At 37.5% G+C, this 26,618-nt stretch overlaps 1 protein-coding gene across 6 annotated transcripts in view; it reads left to right on the forward strand.

Moving 5' to 3' along the window:
- Positions 1 to 26,618, forward strand: part of PRIM2 (DNA primase subunit 2) — a 328,903-nt gene that overhangs the window by 113,300 nt on the left and 188,985 nt on the right. The gene's annotated exons all lie outside the window — the stretch shown is intronic.

Here is a 26,618-nt window from a genome sequence, read left to right on the forward strand (position 1 = left end):
CCTTTACATACTTGCTCATAGCATTAAGTAGCTAGTAAAAAACCAGAATCCAGAAGACATTGGATTAAAGGCTGTCTATAAATAAGATATGGAAAACGAAAGTAATTTTGTATGAAATGTTAGCTTTGTATAGGAGTTTCTTTCTTTGTTTTTTTTTTTTTTTTTTTTTTTTTGAGATGGAGTCTCACTCTGTTGCCCAGGCTGGAGTGCAGTGGCGCAATCTCAGCTCACTGCAACCTCTACCTCCCAGGTACTAGTGATTCTCCTGCCTCAGCCTCCTGAGTAGCTGGGACTACAGGTGCCCACCACCATGCCCAGCTATTTTTATATTTTTGTGTTTTTAATAGAGATGAGGTTTCACTATGTTGGCCAGGCTGGTCTCGAACTCATGACCTCAGGTAATCTGCCCACCTTGGCCTCCCGAAGTGCTGGGATTACAGGTGTGAGTCACTGTGCCGGGCAGGAGTTTCTTAAATCTTGAAAAGCTACTGTTGATAGAAGCAAATGAGGCTAAAAGACAAAGAAAATAAATCTCTTAATGTAGGTTTTGTAGATTCTTTGGATAATTTTTAAGTGTATCCTCTGTTGACTTCAGGCATTTACTTCAAATAATCTTATCTTAGTTTTAATGGGACTGATTGTAGAACATCAAAACAGAAAAGCTTTTGCATGTTTTTGAAGATCTATTATCCTTTCATATCAGATTGCTTTTTCATATAGCATTCATAACTGGATTTTAGGTTATATAATTTTAGGGAGAGTTTAAGAGTGAACATGTGTACACACACAGACACACACACAATCTTCGTTGTGTCCCTTTTCTTTTTTCTTTGGGTTTGACATTTCTTCTCATCTGTTTTATTGCCTCTTTTTTTTAGTGTGTCCAAATAGAGATTTGTACTATTCTTAGGTTTCTGTTATATGTAGCACAATGGAAAGCACACTCAGAGAAGCATTGCCATTTCTCTGGTGGTCGCATAACCTAACTATCTGTCCCCAATTTAGATAACAACTGTGAACTACCTCAGTTCTGATTTCAGTGTCCTGACATGCTTTTAAAGAAAATTTGGAGTCTGGGCACAGTGGCTCACACCTGTAATCCCAACACTTCGGGAGGCCAAGGTGGGAGGATTACTTGATCCCAGGAGTTTGAGACCAGCCTGGGCAATAAAGTGAGACCTCCATCTCTCCTACAAAAAAATTAAACAATTAGCCAGGCCTGGAGGTGCACCCAGCTACTTGGGGGGCTCAGGTAAGAGGATTGCCTTAGCCCAGGATTTGAGGCTACAGTGAGCAATGATAGTGTCACTGCATGCCAGCCTGTTCGACAGAGAAAGACCCTGCCTTTAAAAAAAAAAAAAAGTGATTTGTTTTGTTTGAGCAGTTCATTTTTGAGAGATAAACCTAGGGATTGTAAGTCATCATGCACCTAATGATACTTTCATAGAAAAGCTGCTAAATGTGTGCTGATATTGTGGCCTAGGTCTAGTTTTGATAACTTCACTGTGTTTACCTTATCTCTCTTCCTTCACTAATGAAGATAACATTGTTTCATTCTTATGAGATTCCTGTGTATGTGTGTGTATGTTTTATTTCTGTATATATTTTGGACTTAGTAAAATTGCATGGGTAGTTGTGGCTGAAAGGGAGTGAGACTGAAGCAGTCTTCTTAGATCACTGCAGCATTTGGGTCTAACGTAGGTATTTTAGGATATTAAAAACATTAATTTTCTTCCTTAATATGAATGTATTCTAAGCCAAGTAATATGTTATCACCAATTTAGCCTTTTTACATATGAGATGAATGAAATACTGGCATTTGAGGTTTCTTTTTGTTTGTGACAGAGGAGGAAGTAAGATTATAAATTTGCCAACAATTGGATTAAATGAAGTTGGAAGTAAAGTGAGAAAACTTTCCATTTTTTTGGGGGGGGGGTGGGTAAGTTATATAATTACTTTCATGAAAGGAATTTGTTTAGATTCTACTGAAAATGGCAAAGGAGGAAATTTCAAAACTTAGGATATGTATGTGGAAATACTAAGAATTGTATTCATATTTTTCTGCGAAGTCAGAAGACTGAAGGGCATTGAATGAGAAATCTGGGAGGCAGGAGTTCAGTTCTACTTGTTCTGTGACGGGCACTATTAAACCTAAAAAGAGTGGACACTTAATAGCTTCTTAGAAAATGTACAAAAAGAAAATCTGTTTGCCTTGATTATAGCCAATTAGCAAGTGAAGTGTTTGCACTTTAAAAAAGTCCTTAGTGTTATTATGGCATTAAAATAAAATTTTTATATTTTCCATTTTAATGTTAAGAATATGACAGTTAAAAATAGTTTTGAGAAGAATTTCTATAATTCACAGGTTTACATGATCATATGTTCAGATTTTTCTTTTTAAGACCTTATATACCTCACAGGATGTTAAGCTTTAAAAAAAATTCCTGTAGAACATTGAAGAACTGAGTAGTCCTTTGTCATCTACATAGCAGGCAGTCAAATATTTGTTTCTTTGATCTGAAAACTAAATTTTGCTGTAGTTCAGCTGTATTAGCAGAATGCCCAAAGGCTAGTCTAACTCCATATCATAATCTAAATAGGAACATTTACTAGAAGCAGTTAGGACTTTTAGTTCACAATACAAGTAATACAGCTTTTTCTAAATTCTACCATTAGTACTTGCAGGTACCTGCTAAATCAGGAGTTGACACACTAAAGCCATTCAAGCCAAATATAGCCAGCTGCTTATTTTGTAAATAAAATTTTATTGGAACACAGTCATGCCTATTCGTTATGTATTGTGTATGGTTTCAGTGGCAGTGTTAAATAGTTGTGACAGAGATCCTGTGGCCTTCACAGCTAAAACATTTACTATCATATTGCCAACCCCAGTGCTAAATGATGGCATGAAAAAAATGTATATAAACCTTTGTTCTATTTTTTTTAATTTTATTATTATTATACTTTAAGTTTTAGGGTACATGTGCACAATGTGCAGGTTAGTTACATATGTATATATGTGCCATGCTGGTGTGCTGCACCCATTAACGCGTCATTTAGGTATATCTCCTAATGCTATCCCTCCCCCCTCCCCCCATCCCACAACAGTCCCCAGAGTGTGATGTTCCCCTTCCTGTGTTCTATTTTAAATAGTGTTGAAAGACTAGAACACTTTTAAAAAAATCAAACTATTGCTCTTACTGAAAGGAAGCAGAGCACATATTTTGTCCACTTTTGGAATCCTGAGGGGAGCAATTTGTTCCCTTGAGTATGAAGCAGAAGTTACTAAACAAACTTGACTTTAACTGCAGTTACATTATAACCTTAAAGAGCTGGCCAGAAGTTTCAATGGTTGAATAAAGGTGAAAAACTAGTGTCTTTACAGAAGTTAGCGGTTAAATTATTCAAGACACTCAAAACAGACATTTAAAACCATTTCTCTACATATTTTATTTGGTTTACAGTGTGTAGCAACTTATTTCATTTGTTTTATGATATAAAAATCATTCAAATTTCCTAAAGCTTGAATGAGGCCATTATGTGGCATATCTAGAAAGACTTGGGTTTGAATCCTGCTTTCTCCACTTAATAGTTATGTGGGACAAGCAACTTCTCTGTTCCCTGTTTTTTTTTTTTTGAGACAGAGTTTCGCTCTTGTTGCCCAGGCTGGAGTGCAGTGGCGCGATCTCAGCTCATGGCAACCTCTGCCTTCCAGGTTCAAGCGATTCTCCTGCCTCAGCCTCCCTGGTAGCTGGAATTACAAGCGTGCGCCACCATGCCCAACTGATTTTGTATTTTTAGTAGAGATGGGGTTTCTCCATGTTGGTCAGGCTGGGTCTTGAACTCCTGACCTCAGGTGATCTACCCGCCTCGGCCTCCTAAAGTGTTGAGATTACAGGTGTGAGCCACCATGCCCAGACTTCCTGAGTTTTTAATATGTAAAATGTACAAGGTCTACTTCATAGGGTGGTTGGGTTAACACATGTAAAGCACTTAGAACAGTACCTTGCATGGTTATACTGATAACCATGTTATCAGTATGGTTTGCTTTTATAATGCTTTATTGAAACTCCTCCAGTCACAAGGTGGCAGCTTTTGTTGAAAGCCATGTAATTGATGAAAGCCTTAAAAAAAAAAATCTCAAGAATTTGCCCTGAAAAGCCCCATTTTTTTTTCTGTAACACCAATAATTGACAAGTGATGCCATTCATGAGGTATCAGAATTGAAAACCAATCAAGGAAGTTACGTTTCTGAAGTAACATGGAAGTTACCCATATAGTAAAATCAATTTTAATTATTGAGTAAAAGTTAATTGAAGCACATTTCTTTTAATCTCTTGATTTATTTTTTTTCTTTCGCTTGACTGCCTTCTGCCATTTAACTATCTTCCTTCACCAGCTTGGGTTTCTGAAAGTGTAGTGTATTTTTTAATATATCAGAATCCTGGGTCTCTGCTCTCTCTCTCTTTTTTTCTTTTCTTTTCTTTTTTTTCTTGTGACAGGGCCTTGCTCTGTCCCCCAGGCTGGATGGCACAATCTTGGCTCACTACAACCTCTGCCTCCTGGGCTCAAGTGATCCTCCCACCCCAGCCTCCGAGTAGCTGGGACTACAGGCACATGCCACCATACTCAGCTGATTTTTGTATTTTTTTTTTGTTTTTGTAGATATGGAGTCTTGCCATGTTGCCCAGGCTGGTCTTGAACTCCTAGCCTCAAGTGATCCACCCACCTCAGCCTCCCAAAGTGCTGGGATTATAGGCACTAGGCGGCATGCCTGGGCCCTCTACTCTGTTCTGAATAAAAAGTCTCTGGGGATGGACCCTAGGTGATTCATAGGCACACTGAAATCTGAGAACCAGGTACAGGAAATAAAATTATTTGAAATGCAAACCATTGAATTTTCTGACTTTTTCATTGCTTTTGGTAAGAGGCTGGACTGTGGAGGAGATGAAAACTTGACCAAAAATGGATTTCTGTGAGCACCACAGAATTTGGTGAGGTTTAGTAGGGACTCCGGAGGAATAACATTCGGGAAGGACAGGATGTCTGAACTGTATGACCAGTCCTGTCCTTTTTGCTGTTCTCTCCCTGAGACTCTTTTTTCACCTGGATGATTCCTTCCCCTTTTAACCCCCAGCCAAAACTGTGCTTACAGTGATCAGGCAACAGCCTGATCATTCCAAAGGAAATTTTGAAACTGAGGAGAAACAAATACTTAAAAGAAGAAACATCATAAAAGTATGGACTTCTGAAATATGGGCTTCTGCTCCTAAGATCCTGTTGAAGGGACTGAAGAATTTATTGAGCCTCAGTTCTCTTTCTGCTAGTACCTGATGAGCTGGTGTAACCTGCCTGGCTGAACTTTGCCCCCAGTCTTCATCTCATGGGTACCTTCTTATTTATTGCCACATGGAGGCCATCTATTGTCAAAGATAAACATAACCAGACATTTGTTAAAGTGGTACAAACAGATTTTATTCAGTAAGTACTGATAGTACGGGAAAGAGCTGAGCTCATTCCAATGTGCACAGGTGGTTTGGGCATTTTAAAGCGTGTTTATTCTTTTAATGCACCAATGGGGTATATTATGTTTTTTGAGTGTAGTCACTGATCATTTTTAAATTTGGAATCCTCTACAGCTGATGCTTGATTTGCCTTGTCAGCATTTGCCAAATTACATTCAGAGGCTAGGAAAATTATGCCATCCCCTTTTTGTTGATAAAATTAGTTCTACATTCAGCTTGCAAGTTTTAAATAATTTCTTCTCCCATCTCCTCTTTTTGTTCTGTTACCATCTTCTCTTTTCCTGTTTATCTCTTCCTTGGATTCATTCCCTCCTCTTGTGTTTTAGGATGAGGAGGCTAATATTAGATTTTAGGGATTTTGCTTAGTTTGCCAACAGTGGCATTGACTGGGTTATCATTTTTAAAAACCATTGGGACAGCTTGATTTTAGATGAAGAGGATTTCAGTGACTAAAGGTATGAATAAACCACACCATATTTTATAAATCCTCATAAAGTCGCTAAGTCTCTTTCAGAACATAATGTGATTTGTCAGTTGTCACACTTTGTGAACTGCAGATGCCATCAATCATGAGAGAGAGAAATTCCTATTTAAATGTTTGATCATTTGTCTTCAGAAAATGTGATTTTCAACTATTTCAGTCACAAACCTTATAAGCAATAATGAATTGGACTCCCATTGGTAGTCCTGAACACTGGGGAGTGTTCATGAGTGAAATACAGACTGATTTAACTTAGTTGGATGCTGCTTACCTAGCTCTTAAGGCTTTAAAAGTTGTGCATTAGGCTGGAATGTTGATATGCGAAGGATTTGTAAAGAAACATATTTCTAGTTAGTGCATTTCATGTAAAGATTTAACCCTTTTTTGTTGCTGTGATAAACAGATTTATTTTCCCGAAAATGGACATTTTCTCTATAGATTATTTTCTTTTATTTAATTAAATTGCATATGCCCCGGGAGTCTCATGGGTATGTACACACTTAATAAATATTATTTTGTAGTTTGGTTTTGAAATTGGAACAAAGTGCTTACTACTTAAGATTCTCTCTTTCTTGTCACTGCAGTGTTAATAGAACATAATTACATACCTTATATAAAAACTTGGTGTATTAGTCCATTCTTGCATTGCTATAAGGAAATACTCGAGACTAGGTAATTTATAAAGAAAAGAGGTTTAATTGGCTCATGGTTCCACAGGCTGTACAGGAAGCGTGGCAACATCTGCTTCTGGGGAGGCATCAGGGAGCTTTTACTCATGGCAGAAGGCAAAACAGGAGTAGGTGTCTTACATGGCAGGAGCAGGAGCAAGGAGAGGGGCAGGCACTGGACACTTGAACAACTAGATCTCAAGAAAACTCAGTCACTGTTACAAGAGCAGCGCCAAGGGCATTGTGGTAAACCATTCATGAGAAATCCACTTGCATGACCCAGTGACCTCTCACCAGGTTCCACCTCCAACAATGGGGACTACAGTTTGGCATGAGAGTTGATAGGGACACAGATCCAAATCATATCCCTAGGTATTCTATTTTGCTTAGAGACTATCATTATTTCTCCCTACCTTTATTCACTCATTCTTTGTCATCTTCCATTACTCTGTTTTCACCTGGTGGGCTCTCTGTGTGCTCCTGCTCAAACTTTCTCTCCTACTCTTTACTTAGCACAGAGCTGAGGTGACAGAGGTAAAATCATAGAGTGACACAGGAACAAAAAGTTTTTTTGAGGAGGGAGTAAGACCTAGATCTCATTTTCAGTATAGAATTTTATGAGATAAAGTGATTGAGAGATTATCTGTACATTAACAACTAACAAAGATCCTTGGGAAGGATTCTTTTTTTTTTTTTTTTTTTAGACAGGGTCTTACTCTGTCATTCAGGCTGGAGTGCAAAGGTGCGATCTTGGCTCACTGCAGCCTTGAACTCCTGGGCTCAAGCGTTCCTCCTACCTAGCCTCTCGAGTAGCTAGGACGAAAGGCAGGTAGCACCACGCCTGGCTAATTTTTGTATATCTGGTAGGGATGGGGTTTCACCATGTTGCCCAGGCTGGTTTTGAACTCAAGTGATCTGCCTACCTTAGCTTCCCCAAATGCTGGAATTACAGGCATGAGCCACCCTGCCTGGACAGGAAAGATTTTAAAGTACATTCTTTCCCTGAATCCTACTCCATAGTTACATGGTTATTGGTCACTGAAAGAGGAAGTTAGATTTTTCCCAACAACATTTTAAAATTATGGTTTAAAAAACCAGTTTTCAACTTTGAAACATTTTCTGTGTCGTCTTTTGTTTAAAAGAATCAACTAAAAATCCATTAGATATTTTTCTCAAATATATAATTTGTTCTTTTAGATTTTTTAAAACCTCATAAATGTAAAATTCACTTTTTAATATTGTATCTGTGATGAGTTTTCTCTGCAACAATGTTTAGCTTTACAAATTCTGCTACTTTAAAACAAAACATACTTCAAGGAATTGTTACTGTTTGTGGCTTGGTTTACATACTCTTGAATCTGAGGGACTGTTATGAAAGGAAATGAAAAGATGGAAAATTGTTGCTAAAAATAATATATAGGAAGTGCTTTACTGGCTCTTACATCTTCAATAAAGAGCTGATGGCTTCTGAAATGACCAGCTTTGATGAATGTGATTATACTTTAAAATTAAGGTATTTTAGAAATCATCTCAAATCTGAATATTGGTACATAAGAAGTTATATTACCTAAGCATTAAGGGAAATGGAATACATTTAAATACTCTTGGAAAGACTTAGTTTAAAAAGATCAATTTCTGAAACTTGGAGAATTTTATGGAGTCTATTTAAAGACAATGTTCATTTACGTGGGCAGAAAACCATACTATCTCCAGGGGGAGGGTGGTCCCTGTTTCTCTAGGTTTATTCCCCAAGTTTATGAATTGTGCATCTAGTTTTCGGCATTTTTTTTTTTTTTGGGGGGGAAACGGAGTCTCTCTCTTGTGCCCAGGCTGGAGTGCAGTAGTGTGATCTCGGCTCACTGCAACCTCCGCCTCCGGGGTTCAAGTGATTCTCCTGCCTCAGCCTCCCGAGTAGCTGCCATGTTGGCCAGGCTGGTCTGGAACTCCTACCCTCAAGTGATCTGCTCACCTCGGCCTCCCAAAGTGTTGGGATTAGAGAGTGGGCCACCGTGACTGTCCTAGTGTTTGAGCTTTTTAAGGAAATATTGCATCTTAGGATAGAAATCACTTAGTCACTATTGGGTTTTTGAGGAGTTCAGCAGTCATAACTTGGATTTATTACATTGTTTAGATGAAACTCTTTATTATTTAAAAACATTTTTAGTCATGGTCACTTTGGCTTTGGGTTTGTGGTTGAAGACTTTAGATATTTTGTCTTTTTAGTGGAATTGGCAGTATTGTATAGGAAAACTTAAATATGCATTTTACCTTTTTATTTAATTGAATCTAACCTTGGAAAACCTTTCTGTTTCTGAGCGTTCTCTGTATTCTGGCCAGTAGTTTGAATTATTTTACTACCTTTGCTCTGTGTTGAGAGGGTTGGACTGCCATGAGCTTTGAGTAGAGGTACTCTGTTTTTTTTTTTTTTTGAGACAGAGTCTTGCTCTGTCACCCAGGCTGGAGTGTAGTGGCACCATCACGGCTCACTGCAACCTTTGCCTTCTGGGTTCTAGCAATTCTCCTGCCTCAGCCTCCCGAGTAGCTGAGATTACAGGCACCTGCCACCACGCCCAGCTACTTTTTGTATTTTAGTAGAGATGGGGTTTTGCCATGTTGGTCAGGCTGGTCTCAAACTCCTGACCTCAAGCAATCCACCCTCCTTGGCCTCCCGAAGTGCCGATATTACAGGCCTGAGCCACCGTGCCTGGCCGAGGTGTTCTTTTTTAATGTTAAACTTAGGTAAAATATGTTATTTCAGATTATGTAAAATATGTTTAAAGCACATGCCCAAATTTTAATTTTCATGCGTCAAAAACACTGAAATTGACATCCAGAATTTTTTGAAGCATTTTAATAAGGCTAATAATTAGATTATTAATTCAGAATTCAGGCTTACTTTCTGAATTAATTTAAAGTGGAAGACTTTGGAGTGGTTACTGCTCATTTAAAAATATTATAAATTACATGTATATGCATATAAATAAATATTCGTTCGCGTTTTTCTGTTGACTAGAGTAATATATGTTCTTTTTGGAAATTTCAGAAGATACAGAAAAGTACCAATAAGAAAATTAAAACTATTGAGAATCCCATCATGTAGAAGTAACCACCATTTACATTCTGGCAAATAAGCTGTTCATTACCTTTTCTAGCTCAAATTGTATTACATTTTATTTTTAGGAGGACCTTTTATTTTTTTCTTTTCCTTTTTTCCCCCAGACACCAGTGTTACTTGCCAACAGGAAGACATTTTAAATCCACATTTTCTTTCTGTTTATTTATTTTTATTTTTTATTTCTTTTCAAGACAGAGTCTTGCTCTGTCGCTTAGGCTGCAGTGCTATAGTGTGATCATAGCTCACTGTAACCTTGAGTTCCTGGGCTCAAGCATACATCCACATTTTCAACCAAGAATCCTGTAAACTGTCTTGATTATTTGTTGAGAGCAAGAGAGAAATATATTAAAAAGAATTAGAAGTTAATACCTGGTTTAGGATCATATTCCTCTCTAATTTCCTCTTTTGAGAAAGTAATTGTAGTTGTTTGTAGATAGCTGATTAACTTTGAAGCATATACATATATTCCTCTGTGCCCATGACTCAAGAGTTTTCTTTGGGTTTCAAGCTCTGCAGTATTCTCACTAACCCAGTCTTCATGAAATCTTTTGACATTGAGGGAATACCTTTGACTTTTGACTGGCAGCACTGTGAACCATTCCATCAGCTAACAAGGTTTTACAGTAACTGTCTGTTGACCAAATTAAATTGCTTCCCAGAAGTCTTGTTTGTTCTATGTGAAGCTGTCTCTGTCTAAATCTTTTCCCTATAGAAATTCCTACAGACAAATCTTGAAGTAAGACCTTTACGTTTGCCATTTAAACAGCAAAATTCAAACAATGCCCTGGTGCAAAATAAGTATAGCAGAACAGAAATTATGCTGATTTGGCATAAACAGTATCAGATCCTCTCATTGAACCATCATGAATGTCTGCATCTCTGACTTAGCAACTGTGAAAGCTATTGAATTATAGGTTACTATTTATTGCTTGCTGAAGTCAAATGCATTGTTTGTCATTTAATAAGAGTCAGTGACGTTGTGCCGATTGTCGCTAGATAGGTCCCATTGCTCATCAATGTATGAATGTGTATAGGTTGTTCACAACTCTGTGCATTCTTTCATTGTCAAGCATAATTTAAAGAGAAGCCCAATCAAGAAGATAACCCCCTTGCTAGCTGCCAGAGCTGTAGCTCTCTTGTCTATGACTTGTTCATTCTGCCAGACTTAATGGTTCAGACCTTTTTTCCCCCCTAGCTTTTTCGAGCTTACCAGGGAAATTGTAATAAATTCAGTGAGAGGAAATGAGCCAGTACATTAACATTTTTCTTTTTTTTTCTTTTTATTTGCTTTTTCATACTGAAAATAATGGTTTTTTTCTAAGGGAGGCAATAGCAAGTGATAGTATGTAAATGGTTTTGGTTTTCATCAACATTTTTTTTGAACTAAGCAGTTAAGGAACAGTGGTCACATAAATACACCTACCATTCTGTACAGACATGGTTTCTGCTTTTACAAGTGTTATATGGTATTTTCAAAAAGGCAAAATCACTTCAGTCGGGAAATTAATGAAGAAATCATTAAGATATTATGACTGCCTCAAAGAACATTTGAAAAGTTAGGCATACACAAGCAGTTTGTCAAATAAATGTTTCTGGATTAGAAGGAAAATTGGTTAATGCCCAACTCAGCCATCATTCTTTGTAGATATCTATTCCACCAGACAGAAATTATTTGCATCTCAATTAGTTGGAAATCTGCAAGTTAACAGGCAATTCAGTAAGTCTGAGACTTTAATCAAAGGTAAACTGTGTGGTGCATTGAGTACTTTTGCTTGGAGTGCCTTTTGCCTCCCCATATAATATTAAAAACATGTACCCAGTTGTTTTTTATATTTCTAAAGTTTTGGAAATATTTTCTGATATAAGCAGGAAAAGAAAAAAAAATAGGACATAATGTTTTCCTTTACTAACAAGAAACAAGAAAATGAAGAGGAACATATTAGGAAAAAGGATGGATTTGGCAAGAAAGTTTTACTTTGGTAATGTTTCATGTAAAAAACTAAATACATTTCATATTATTTCTATAATAAACAACTTCTTCCTTTTTCTCCTGGTCTGTAATTAGGTGCTTCTCCACCGAAGTGGAAAAGGTTAACTTGATTGAATTCATGTCTTAGGGCCTCTGTTTGTCCCACAACTGAGTGGGATGAACTCTCAGTAGAACTGTGATCTAGTTAGTTAACATTGTAGCAGATGACTTACTGAGTCATTTTCTATTTTGGTTCATTTGTGAGACACAGCTCATGGCACAGGGAAGGATATACAAAGTATTCAATGAATAATTAATGGGAATATGTGCTATAGGAATTTACAAGAAGAAGGGGACTGAGATGAAGATGCTAAAAATGTAAATAATTATGCAAAACAGCAGATGGGTTACGGGCCCAAAGGACTAGAGAATCATGGTCAGGAAGCATTTTTTTTCTCCAGGGAGGCAAACTTGCTGCAGCACCAATCCTCCTTTTGTCAGCTAATTTAATCCTGGTGGTATTTTTTTGGTTCTGTCATTGTTGTAGTAATTTTGCTTGGTAGTGCCATTAAAAGTTAATTTAAATGGAATTTTTATTGTAAATTGTCAGTTTATAATTATACAAAGTTATGGGTCACAAAGTTATGTTATAATTTATGAATACAATGTGGAATAATGAAATCAAGCTAGTTAATATGTCTGTCACCTCATTGGAATTTACTCTTAGCAAGTTTTGAAATGTGCAATACCCTGTTATTAACTATATTCATCATGCTGTGCAAGAGGACTCAAAGAAAGAAAAAAAATTTCTCTTAACTGAGATTTTGTACCCTTTGACCATCATCTCCTTATAACTCCCACTCCCCCAGCCTCTGTAACTACCTTCTATTCTCTGCTTCTGAGTTCGATTATTTTAGATTCCCCATGTGAGAACAGATGACTTTTTTCACTTATCATGTTCTCTAATTCCATCCATATTGTTGCAGATGACAGAACATCCTTCTTTTTGTAAGGCTGAATAGTACTCTATTGTGTATACATACCATATTTTCTTTATCCTTTCATCTGTTGATAGATACTTAGGTTGATTCCATAATTTAGCTATTGTGAATAGTGCTTCAGTGGACATGGGAGTGCAGATACCTCCTCAGCCTACTGATTTCAAATCTTTTGGGTAAGTACCCAGAAGTAGGATTGCTGGATTTTGTGGTAATTCTATTTTTAGTTTTTTGAGGAATCCTCGTAACGTTTTCCTTATTTGCTGTATTAGTTTACATTCCTGCCAACGGTTTACAAGGGTTCCCTTTTACTCCATGTCCTTGCCACCACTTAATCTTTCATCTTTTTGATAAAAGCCATTCTGGCAGGTGTGAGATGGTATCTCATTGTGGTTTTGATTTTTCATTTTCCTAATAATTAGTGAAGTTGAACATTTTAAAAAAAATGTGTCTTTTGGCCATTTGCGTGTCTGCTCTTGACAAATGTCTATTCTGGTCCCTTGCCCATTTTTAAACTGGATTTTTTTTGGTTTGTTTTCTTGCTATTGAGTTGTTTGAGCTTCTTATGCATTTTGGATGTTAAACCCTTATCAGGCGTAACACTTGGAAATATTTTCTCCCAATTCATAGGTTGTCTCTGCATATTGTTGTTTCCTTGGCTGTGTAGAAGCTTTTTAGTTTGATGTAATCCCAGTTGTCTGTTTTGCATTTGTTGCCTGTGCTTTTGGGGTCAAATTAAAAAAAAAAGTGATTGCCTAGATCAATGTCATGTAGTTTTTCCCATATGTTGTCTTCTAGTAGTTTTAGAGTTTCTGGTCTTATGTTTAAGTCTTTAATTCATTTTGAGTTGATTTTTATATATGGTGTGAGATAAGGGTCCAAGTTCATTCTTCTGCATGTGGAAATCCAGTTTTCCCAGCACCATTTGTTGAATAGACCGTCCTTTTCCCATTGTATATTTTTGGCACCTTTGTCTTAAATCAGTTGGCTGCACTTGTGCAGGTTTATTTCTGGGCTCTGTATTTGGCCAATTTTTATTGGCCAAAATTACTTATATATTTAAAAATTTGGGTCATTCAGACACCTCTCAAAGTATATATGTTGGTGGCTAGACATAATCCTGTGTAGTCTTATGGTAGGCAGCTACTTAAATATGTATTTCCTAAAAGAATCATTTGAGTAGAATAAAAATTATGGTATTATAGGCTGGGCGCGGTAGCTCATGCCTGTAATCCCAGCACTTTGGAAGGCCGAGGCGGGCGGATCACTAGGTCAAGAGTTCGAGACCAGCCTGACCAACATACTGAAACCCCGTCTCTACTAAAAATATAAAAATTAGCTGTGTGTAGTGGCGCACGCCTGTAATCCCAGCTACTTGGGAGGCTGGGGCAGGAGAATCGCTTGAACCTGGGAGGCAGAGGTTGCAGTGAGCCGAGATCGTACCACTGCATTCCAGCCTGGGTGACAGGGCGAGATTCCATCTCAAAAAAAAAAAAAAAATTATGGTATTTTAATGTCTATGTTAAATTTGTTTCGTTACTTGTAGGAATGGCAAAGTTGTGAAAAAGCAGAAGAGTTCATAGATACATGTTTATTTTACAAGGGCATTTTATGTGTTTCAGCAGAAAGGTTAACATTTTGACTGATATATTTACGAAGGTTATAAGAAGGAAAAGCTAAAATTAATATTTCACAATTCTAATTGCTTTTGCTTGGCTCCTCTCTGCATAGTATGTATTCTGGTTTTTAAATATTTAAAATTTCATCTCCTCTGGTGTAAAGTGGAAATGAAATAATTTGGGGTGGCAGATTTTTGTTAATGATAGTCTCCTTGCTCCTTTTTTAAAGCAGAGTAATGCTCATGTTGTATCTTTCTAGCATTAAGAAAAATTATTTGCTGAAATGACAATTTCTTAAGCAGTAACAACGTCTAGAGAGTGAACATTTATAACATGCTACTTTGTGTTGTGTGATAGATATAATTGATAATTCTGCTTTTTCCTGTTGACTAATTTCTAACTGTCATGATGTATGTCTTTCTGAAGTATTATTTTTGGTAGGTTCAGGCAGATTGCAGAAAGGCAGGTATCTTTGTTTGCCAACATTCTCTTTTAATCATGGATTGTTAGAAGTGGAAGGGATTCAGAATGATTCTAGGGTATCTCTTCATTTTCATAGTTGAAGAAACTGAGACCCTATCAGGGGACAGAGTTAGGAGAGGGTGTGTGTGTGTGTATATATGAGTACGTAACAAAATCATGGGTTCCTACTGATATCTTCAGTTCTAACCTTGCATCTTGGAGTTGTTTGTAAATACCTCCTTTGGCAGTAACATGGCACCCATTATCCTCAATATATTTTATTTGCACAATCAAAAATAATTTTCTGTATGTAGACCTCCCAATTACACTGCTATCTTCATTGTTTATCACCTCTAGGCCATCTTTGTTCCTCTGCCACTGCACCTGTTGCCCTGGGCCTGTGCACACCCCCAACGCTTTCTCACTGCCCTGTGTCCTTAGCTACCTCAGCCACTATGCTGATTCCTGAATACTGGAGACAAAAGGGAAGGCAAGATGAAAAGGGAAGGTTATACTTCTTTATTAATTCACATAGATTACCCTTGGCTCTGCCTGCCACATTTTCATGAGAATTTCTTTTATTTTTCAGATTCCTCTCTTTATAGTAGCCTGAGAATCTCTAGGTAGTTACTCATTCTTAGAATTGGTCCTGGTTACTATTTTCACAGAAGAGAAACATGAAAATCTGATTACCAAAAGGGTTGTGCTTCCTGCAGTTCAGTGTAGTCTTTGTCCACTAGAAGGAAGAACATTGTTCTCCCAGCAGCCTGACACACCACAGTAATGTATGTGTATGCTGCCATTGCTGGTTCAGCATTTATTTCTGATGGTGGAGTGAGGCTCAGCCATGGTCTTTCTAGTTCTGTAGTTACAGCTTCTTCAGAATACACAGACACACAAAGCCATTTCTTGGTAATTCACTCTGAGGAGTAAATACTTCCTCAGAGCCAGGGGATTGGTTGGGAGGAGTTTGCAGTTCTAGACAGCTAGATAGCATTGTTTCTGAAAAGACCTCTTGTAAAACTTTAGCATTCTGGCCCTTGAGCATAGAACAGTCCTTTCTGTTCTCAAATCTATTGTCTTAAGCCTTTTCCTACCTCAGGATGATGAGTAACTTTTTTTTTTTTTTTTTTTTTTTAGAAGTAGTAGAAAACTTGCCTCAGAATAGCTTAAATAAGAAAGGAAATGAATGTGCTCAGATAACTGGCAGAATTCGCTGATAGCATGGGCATAGGCCTGGCACATGCCACTTCTATTTTTTTTTTTTTTTTTGAGACAGAGTCTTGCTCTGTCACCCAGGCTGGAGTGTAGTGGCACCATCATGGCTCACTGCAACCTGTGCCTTCTGGGTTCAAGCAGTTCTCTTGCCTCAGCCTCCCCAGTAGCTGAGATTACAGGCACCCGCCACCATGCCTGGGGCTGCTTTCCTAGATACACAGAAAACAAGGTGGATAGGTGAGAAGCACTGGAAATATCCATTCAGTTATTAGTGGGGATTAGGTTCAGGGCTGTTGTTTAAGGAGCCCTTAAACTTTAAATTTCAACACAGGAATGGAGGTCCCTGTGTAAGGATTGGGAATGGGACCTAATAACTCCTCCCTCAAGGTGAGTTGCGAGTCAGCTGGCCATCTCCATCTCCCATGCATTACCTTGATGTACCTTCCAGTCCACCATCTGCTTGTGCACCAGGCTGCACCTACTGTTCCATGATGGAAGGGAAGGTAGAAGTTGGGCTGGAAGGAGATGTTGGTCCAGATCTGGGTACATTTACCCTTTTGGTACCTCTTGGGAGCAAGAAAGTCCAGGCCCTGGAGCCTTCCATTGACAACTCTTGGAGGCCTACCTCAACTGAAGCCTCACTTATAGCACTTTCATGAGATGCTGGTCAGGGAAGAGCTTCTGACTTGGCCCAGGCTAGTGGCAGTGCCACCAGGCAATTGCTTAAAATCTTCTTTCTGCCAAATTCTGTAATGTGTTAAAGTTTGTGATACATGAAAACTGAGAGTGGCTTTGGTTTTGCTGTAGGTCTGGATCTATTTACCTTTATTAAGCTCTGGAGACTGACATATGATATTTTTAGATGTATGAGTGCAGATTTATGGAGATATTGGTTCTGGATTTAGTATGAGATGCTAAACCTGGTCCCCATTGTTCTCAAGGAGATGATTACAGAAGTGACACACATATGAAACAATTGAAGAACAAAGTAACACCTCTGTAGCAATTATTATTAAAGTTATTAGAGATTCAGAGATCAGATCCTTCTGGTGCAAAGCTAAGAGATGGGTATTAAGCTACTCCTGAAGACGAGCCAAATATGGATAGTTGGAGAGGAAAAGGAAGGCAGGCATTCCTGAGAGAATGAGCATGGGTAGGAAGGTGTGATGAATGAAATAAACAGTGGGAGATAATGATCACATTGATTTAATTGAAGCAGAATCTATTAGGAGCATAGAAATAAACTTGACTAGGGTAAGATACCGTAATAGAAGGCTGTAGAAGTGAGGCAGAGTAAATTTGTATACTGGGAATATGGTATTTGTGGAACTATTAAAATCAAGCTTGTCAGCAAAAGTTTCTTTAAGTATAGAAATAAGTTATCTTTCACATGATTCATTCCAAATTGAAGAAATGTTAGAGAATTAGGAAAATCTTCTACTTTCTCATCAAAATGACCAAAACCACAAAAACATGTATATATGCTTTGATAATTAATTGAAGGAAAATTCTGTATTTGGGATGCATAACCTTTTGTTTTTGGTATTATCCTAATAGAGAGAAAAATATTCCCAGGCTTCCAAGAGTAAATTTGAGGGTAGTTCATTTTGGAGTGTTTATGAGTATTTGCTTTATTTACTTCTGGAAAATGAAATAACCAAATCATCACTCAGTTTTTGAAAGTAAATTTGAAAGAATATAAAAATATTGCCTTCAAATGTGTAGCATGCACTTTCTCCAGTGCCGATCTCTATTTATTAAGACAATGTTGTATAGAACATTTTCCAGAGAAATGTTATTAAGGCATGTTCCTGACAAGTGATTTTAATCAAAATGGATTAATTTAAAATGCAACCATTTTTATAAGATATTTTAATTTTCAAATCAGCAAGGATTTCACAGTAATGTAATGAAAATGGAATATTCCTTTAAAGTTTGTAGGTTTTTTGAGGCATCAACATAGTTTTTGAGGGTGAGAGTAGGATTGGCAGGGGGAGGCAGTTCAAAGGAATGCATTGTTAATGGAATAACCAAACTCTGTCGTACATTTTAAAGAGCTTTATCCGGAGCCAATATGAGTGACCATGGCCCAGGGAAGCACAGTCTCAAGAGGTCCTAAGAAAGTGCACGCAGGGCAGTCAGATTATAGTTTGAGTTTTTACATTTTAGGGAGACAGGAGTTAATAAGCAAATTCATAAATTGATACATGGAGGTTATACATTGGTTTGGCCCAAAAGGTGGGATATCTTGAAGCAGGGACTTACAGGTCATAGGTGGGTTCAGAGATTTTTTAATTTGCAATCAGTTAAAGAGTAAAGCCTTGTCTAAAAATTTGGAGTTGGCAGAAAGGAATGTTTAAGATAAAAAAGTTGTTAACCATTACACTCAGTCAGCATGACTTATAGGGGTGCATAACTTAGCCCTTGTCTGGTGTGACTTTAGGTCCTATTTATAATTTGGTATCTTATTGCCACAAAGAGTCTGTTTTGTCAGTCTTATGATCTCTGTTTTAACATTAATGCTGGTCAGTTGTGCCTAAACCTCAAAGGAAGGGGATGTAAGGAGGTGTGTCTGACCTCCCTTCTCATCATGGCCAAGAACTCAGTTTTTTAGGTTTCTCTGGGGTCCTCTTGGCCAAGGGGGAGTCTATTCAGACAGATGGGGAGCTTAGGATTTTTAGCTTACAGCACTTTGCCTAACAACATTTGTGAGAATATAAGGTTGGAATTGTATGAAATTTTTTTTAAAACAATCTTTAAATCAAATTGAGGTTTATGTTTCATTTTGATCAGGGATTAATTTGGAAAGTAAAAATAAAGGGTTGCTATACATGTAAATTTCAATCTAAGAGATGACTATTTAGCCCTAGGTGCAGAATTTGAATCAAAGAATTATGATCAAATAATTTCTCATTAAATTGGCAAACATTTGCTAGGAAAAGTCTTTAAACAGTTCTCTTGAACAATTAAAATTACTTTATTGTTCTTAGGCCTGACTCTAAACTTGAGAAACTAAATCTTCTCCTTGTAAGGAGAATAAAATGGCAAAATGTGTCAGGATTATTCAATTATTTTATGTAAATACATCCCATTTACTTTGAGGAGACTCAGCATACCTTTTAAAATGAGATCAATCAACACCTTTCTTAGAGTTGATTTCATTGAGCTAATGAATAGGTATTTTTATTCTTGAAATATTGCATTTTTATTCTTCTTATTAATGGCCTTCCCTCTGTATGAATAAATAAATCATTTCACCGCTAGTAGCTTTAAGTGCTTTTCAAGCATTTAAGTGCTTGTAATCACTAAGCAAAGGAGTACTATAGATTAAATGTGTTGTAAACTACACATAAAAGCAATGTCTTTTTTATTATCTGTAACTTTAATGGAAAGAAAATGTTAATTTAGGGTAATGAAATAGACCTCCAAGTATGATCGGTGAATAGACCATTAGGTTAATTAAAATGAGGATATGTATCACTGTTGTGGTGGAACTACCATTGTGGAGAAGACAGATTCATTTAGTGCTTGAATAGTAAAATTCAGACTGTGTCACTCTCAACCTAGACTGACTACACAAAGGAACAAGATTAATGACAAATGTAACTCAGTTTTGTTTCATTTACTTTTGCCTGTCACATTACTTGTTATTCTAGAGAGCCTGTCACTTAAAGGTGAAAATTTATACAGTCTTCAAAAAAACCAACTAAATATAAATTTTGTTACTTTATTATCTGTCATCCCAGGTGAATTAAATACCAAAACAAGATTTAAGTGATAGTAAGTTAATAGTAACGTATACAGATTTTATAACATAACACTCATAAAGCTAGCAACTTTATAGCTTTGTAAAAATGCAGTTGAAATGACCACTGCAGCTTAATACTTAATAGTTCTTTTTGGTGTCTAATACTCAGAAACTTGTTGGAAACTAATTTTGTGTAGTTTGATATCCACTGGCCAAATTACCATTTGAATTTACTAAAGAATTCATTGCTTCACTACTGTACCATGGTTTATAAAGGACTTTTTGAGTGCTCTTTGATTCTTGTCTCTGAAGAATCTTAGCATAATGCCAACATAGTGCCAACCATAATAGTTTTCCAGTTAAGTACTTCCTATTTCTATCTAAAAGGCTTGGCATGTGTTTAAACAAATATTCAGTTCAGTATGCTCTTGAGCTTCTCAGTTTCCCCTGTCATATGGCTAATTTAACGTGTTAATATCTATTTCGGTTTTAGATTTAGAATTACTACATCTGGCCCGTTAGCCAAGCTAGCCATCATTGGTAGCTTTTTGTTTGCGATATGAAGCATGAATGCATGCAGTAAGTGATTTATAAAGCACGTGCTTTCCCTAATGATTTATATGATCAATCAGTCAAATATTTATTGAATTCTAGTTCTGAGTCCAGTATTGTAGTAGGTACTTAAGGCTTGCATATACTATGCTTTAGTATACTGTACTTTATACTTCATTCAGTTCATTACAGAATCTGCATATGTTTATAAAAGAATTGTTTCTTTCCTTAGCTTTACAAGTAAGAAAACTTTTTAGGAAGGTAAGATTCTCTTCCTCTTTTGTTTTAGCCTCTTGATTCTGGGAAATGTTTTCTTATCCTTGCCTTATTTCTCTATTTTCCTGAAATTTACCTTGATGATATTTAGTAGGAGCTATTTAATGAGTTTATGTATATTTAATGTTTTTGATGATGCATGAATGTTACCTTATAACTAAATGTGATATAGTAAAATTTTGTTTTAATTATTATTATTTTTTTGAGACAAAGTCTCACTCTGTTGCCCAGGCTGCAATGCAGTGGTGTCACCTCGGCTCAATGCAGCTTCCTCCTCCTGGGTTCAAGCAATTCTCCTGCCTCAGCCTCCTGAGTAGCTGGGATTACAGGTGCCCACCACCATGCTTGGCTAATTTTTGTACTTTTAGTAGAGATGAGATTTCACTGTGTTGGCCAGGCTGGTCTCAAAACCCTGACCTCAAGTGATCTACCACCTCAGACTCTCAAAGTGCTGGGATTACAGGTGTGAGCCACCGCATCTAGCCTGATATAGTAACGTTGTAGTACTTACGTTAGGAAGTGAATCTTTATTCGATAATTGGATTCACCATAAAATTTTTCTGAAGAATTGACTTAGAACATTTCACAGGTCTCATTTTGTCCCACTTTTTTCATTTAAGGCTCATTTCAGCATTTAAAGAAAAGGAAAGAATTGTAAAGATTCTTAGTAGGTCCCGAAAGCTGTAGCAGTGAAGGCAATGCTAGAGTATGAAAACTCTCATGAATTTATCCATAGGCCACGTGATCTCTTTTGATGTATCTGTTTTGTGTGTGTGTGTGTCTGCTTTTTTCTAACTACATACTGGCTTGTTCATTTCCTTTCTTTTTTTTTTTTATTATACTTTAAGTTTTAGGGTACATGTGCACTATGTGCAGGTTAATTACATATGTATGCATGTGGCATGTTGGTGTGCTGAACCCAGTAACTCGTCATTTAACATTAGGTATATCTCCAAATGCTATCCCTCCCCCCTGCCCTCAGCCCACAACAGGCCCTGGTGTGTGATGTTCTCCTTCCTGTGTCCATGTGTTCTCATTGTTCAATTCCCACCTATGGGTGAGAACATGCGGTGTTTGGTTTTTTGTCCTTGCAATAGTTTGCTGAGAATGATGGTTTCCAGCTTCATCCATGTCCCTACAAAGGACATGAACTCATCATTTTTTGTGGCTGCATAGTATTCCATGGTATATATGTGCCACATTTTCTTTATCAAGTCTATCATTGATGGAAATTTGGGTTGGTTCCAAGTCTTTGCTATTGTGAATAGTGCCGCAATAAACATACGTGTGCATGTGTCTTTATAGCAGCATGATTTATAATCCTTTGGGTATATACCCAGTAATGGGATGACTGGGTCAAATGGTATTTCTAGTTCTAGATCCCTGAGGAATCACCACACTGACTTCCACAATGGTTGAACTAGTTTACAGTCCCACCAACAGTGTAAAAGTGTTCCTATTTCTCCACATCCTCTCCAGCATCTGTTGTCTCCTGACTTTTTTAATGATCGCCATTCTAACTGGTGTGAGATGGTATCTCATTGTGGTTTTGATTTGCATTTCTCTGATGGCCAGTGATGATGAGCATTTTTCCATGTGTCTTTTGGCTGCATAAATGTCTTCTTTTGAGAAGTGTCTGTTCATATCCTTTGCCCACTTTTTGATGGGGTTGTTTGTTTTTTTCTTGTAAATTTGTTTGAGTTCATTGTAGATTCTGGTTATTAGCCCTTTGTCAGATGAATAGATTGCAAAAATTTTCTCCCATTCTGTAGGTTGCCTGTTCACTCTGATGGTAGTTTCTTTTGCTGTGCAGAAGCTCTTGAGTTTAATTAGATCCCATTTGTCAATTTTGGCTTTTGTTGCCATTGCTTTTGGTGTTTTAGACATGAAGTCCCTGCCCTTGCCTATGTCCTGAATGGTATTGCCTAGGTTTTCTTCTAGGGTTTTTATGGTTTTAGGTCAAACATTTAAGTCTTTAATCCATCTTGAATTAATGTTAGTATAAGGTGTAAGGAAGGGATCCAGTTTCAGCTTTCTACATATGGCTAGCCAGTTTTCCCAGCACCATTTATTAAAAAGGGAATCCTTTCCCCATTTCTTGTTTTTCTCAGGTTTGTCAAAGATGAGATGGTTGTAGATATGCGGCATTATTTCTGAGGGCTCTGTTCTGTTCCATTGGTCTATATCTCTGTTTTGATACAAATACCATGCTGTTTTGGTTACTGTAGCCTTGTAGTATAGTTTGAAGTCAGGCAGCATGATGCCTCCAGCTTTGTTCTTTTGGCTTAGGATTGACTTTGCAATGCGGGTTCTCTTTTGGTTCCATATGAAATTTAAGGTAGTTTTTTCCAGTTCTGTGAAGAAAGTCATTGGTAGCTTGATGGGGATGGCATTGAATCTATAAATTACCTTGGGCAGTATGGCCATTTTCACAATATTGATTCTTCCTACCCATGAGCATGGAATGTTCTTCCATTTGTTTGTATCCTCTTTTATTTCATTGAGCAGTGGTTTGTAGTTCTCCTTGAAGAGGTCCTTCACATCCCTTGTGAGTTGGATTCCTAGGTATTTTATTCTCTTTGAAGCAATTGTGAATGGGAGTTCACTCATGATTTGGCTCTCTGTTTGTCTGTTATTGGTGTATAAGAATGCTTGTGATTTTTGCACGTTGATTTTGTATCTTGAGACTTTGCCGAAGTTGCCTATCAGCTTAAGGAGATTTTGGGCTGAGACAATGGGGATTTCTAAATATACAATCATGTCATCTGCAAACAGGGACAATTTGACTTCCTCTTTTCCTAATTGAATACCCTTTATTTCCTTCTCCTGCCTAATTGCCCTGGCCAGAACTTCCAACACTATGTTGAATAGGAGTGGTGAGAGAGGGCATCCCTGTCTTGTGCATGTTTTCAAAGGGAATGCTTCCAGTTTTGGCCCATTCAGTATGATATTGACTGTGAGTTTGTCATACATAACTCTTATTATTCTGAGATACGTCCCATCAATATCTAATTTATTGAGAGTTTTTAGCCTGAAGCATTGTTGAATTTTGTCAAAGGCCTTTTCTGCATCTATTGAGATAATCATGTGGTTTTTGTCTTTGGTTCTGTTTATATGCTGGATTACGTTTATTGGTTTTCGTGTGTTGAACCAGCCTTGCATCCCAGGGATGAAGCCCACTTGATCATGGTGGATAAGCTTTTTGATGTGCTGCTGGATTTGGTTTACCAGTATTTTATTGAGGATTTTTGCATCGATGTTCATCAGGGATATCGGTCTAAAATTCTCTTTTTTTGTTGTGTCTCTGCCCGGCTTTGGTATGAGGATGATGCTGGCCTCATAAAATGAGTTAGGGAGGATTCCCTCTTTTTCTATTGATTGGAATAGTTTCAGAAGGAATGGTACCAGTTCCTTCTTGTATCTCTGGTAGAATTCGGCTGTGAATCCATCTGGTCCTGGACTTTTTATGCTTGGTAAGCTATTAATTATTGCCTCAATTTCAGATCCTGTTATTGGTCTATTCAGAGATTCAACTTCTTCCTGGTTTAGTCTTGGGAGAGTGTATGTGTCCAGGAATTTATCCATTTCTTCTAGATTTTCTAGTTTATTTGCATAGAGGTGATTATAGTATTCTCTGATGGTATTTTGTATTTCTGTGGGATCGGTGGTGATATCCCCTTTATCATTTTTTATTGCATCTATTTGATTCTTCTCTCTTTTCTTCTTTATTAGTCTTGCTAGTGGTCTATCAATTTTGTTGATCTTTTCAAAAAACCAGCTCCTGGATTCATTGATTTTTTGAAGGGTTTTTTTGTGTCTCTATTTCATTCAGTTCTGTTCTGATCTTAATTATTTCTTGCCTTCTGTTAGCTTTTGAATGTGTTTGCTCTTGCTTCTCTAGTTCTTTTAATTGTGATGTTAGGGTGTCTATTTTAGATCTTTCCTGCTTTCTCTTGTGGGCATTTAGTGCTATAAATTTCCCTCTACACACTGCCTTGAATGTGTCCCAGAGATTCTGGTATGTTGTGTCTTTGTTCTCATTGGTTTCAAAGACCATCTTTATTTCTGCCTTCATTTCATTATGTACCCAGTAGTCATTCAGGAGCAGGTTTTTCAGTTTCCATGTAGTTGAGCAGTTTTGAGTGAGTTTCTTAATCCTGAGTTCTAGTTTGATTGCACTGTGGTCTGAGAGACAGTTTGTTATAATTTCTGTTCTTTTACATTTGCTGAGGAGTGCTTTACTTCCAACTGTGTGGTCCATTTTGGAATAAGTGAGGTGCGGTGCTGAGAAGAATGTATATTCTGTTGATTTGGGGTGGAGAGTTCTGTATTTGTCTATTAGGTCCACTTGGTGCAGAGCTGAGTTCAATTCCTGGATATCCTTGTTAACTTTCTGTCTCGTTGATCTGTCTAATGTTGACAGTGGGGTGTTAAAGCCTCCCATGATTATTGTGTGGGAGTCTAAGTCTCTTTGTAGGTCTCTAAGGACTTGCTTTATGATTCTGGGTGCTCCTGTATTGGGTGCATATATATTTAGGATAGTTAGCTCTTCTTGTTGAATTGATCCCTTTACCATTATGTAATGGCCTGCTTTGTCTCTTTTGATCTTTGTTGGTTTAAAGTCTGTTTTATCAGAGACTAGGACTGCAACCCCTGCCTTTTTTTGTTTTCCATTTGCTTGGTAGATCTTCCTCCATCCCTTTATTTTGAGCCTATATGTGTCTCTGCATGTGAGATGGGTTTCCTGAATACAGCACATTGATTGGTCTTGACTCTTTATCCAATTTGCCAGTCTGTGTCTTTTAATTGGAGCATTTAGCCCATTTACATTTATGGTTAATATTGTTATGTGTGAATTTGATCCTGCCGTTATGATGTTAGCTGGTTATTTTGCTCGTTAGTTGATGCAGTTTCTTCCTAGCCTGGATGGTCTTTACAATTTGGCATGTTTTTGCAGTGCTGGTACTGGTTGTTCCTTTCCATGTTTAGTGCTTCCTTCAGGAGCTCTTTTAGGGCAGGCTTGGTGGTGACAAAATCTCTCAGCATTTGCTTGTCTGTAAAGGATTTTATTTCTCCTTCACTTATGAAGCTTAGTTTGGCTGGATATGAAATTCTGGGTTGAAAATTCTTTTCTGTAAGAATGTTAAATATTGGCCCCCACTCTCTTCTGGCTTGTAGAGTTTCTGCCGAGAGATCCGCTGTTAGTCTGATGGGCTTCCCTTTGAGGGTAACCCAACCTTTGTCTCTGGCTGCCCTTAACATTGTTTCCTTCATTTCAACTTTGGTGAATCTGACAATTATGTGTCTTGGAGTTGCTCTTCTCGAGGAGTATCTTTGTGGCATTCTCTGTGTTTCCTGAATTTGAATGTTGGCCTTCCTTGCTAGATTGGGGAAGTTCTCCTGGATAATATCCTGCGGAGTATTTTCCAACTTGGTTCCATTCTCCCCATCACTTTCAGGTACACCAATCAGACGTAGATTTGGTCTTTTCACATAGTCCCATATTTCTTGGAGGCTTTGTTCGTTTCTTTTTATTCTTTTTTCTCTAAACCTCTCTTCTTGCTTAATTTCATTCATTTGATTTTCCATCACTGATACCCTTTCTTCCAAGTTGATCGAATCGGCTACTGAGGCTTGTGCATTCGTCACGTAGTTCTCGTGCCTTGGTTTTCACCTCCATCAGGTCCTTTAAGGACTTCTCTGCACTGGTTATTCTAGTTAGCCATTCGTCTAGTTTTTTTTTCAAGGTTTGTAACTTCTTTGCCATGGGTTTGAACTTCCTCCTTCAGCTCGGAGTAGTTTGATCATCTGAAGCCTTCTTTTCTCAAGTCGTCGAAGTCATTCTCCATCCAGCTTTGTTCCGTTGCTGGTGAGGAGCTGCGTTCCTTTGGAGGAGGAGAGGCACTCTGATTTTTAGAGTTTCCAGTTTTTGTGCTCTGTTTTTTCCCCATCTTTGTGGTTTTATCTACCTTTGGCCTTTGATGATG

Source organism: Pan troglodytes, chromosome 5 (assembly GCF_028858775.2).
Source record: "Pan troglodytes isolate AG18354 chromosome 5, NHGRI_mPanTro3-v2.0_pri, whole genome shotgun sequence".
Taxonomy (NCBI): Eukaryota; Metazoa; Chordata; class Mammalia; order Primates; family Hominidae; genus Pan; species Pan troglodytes.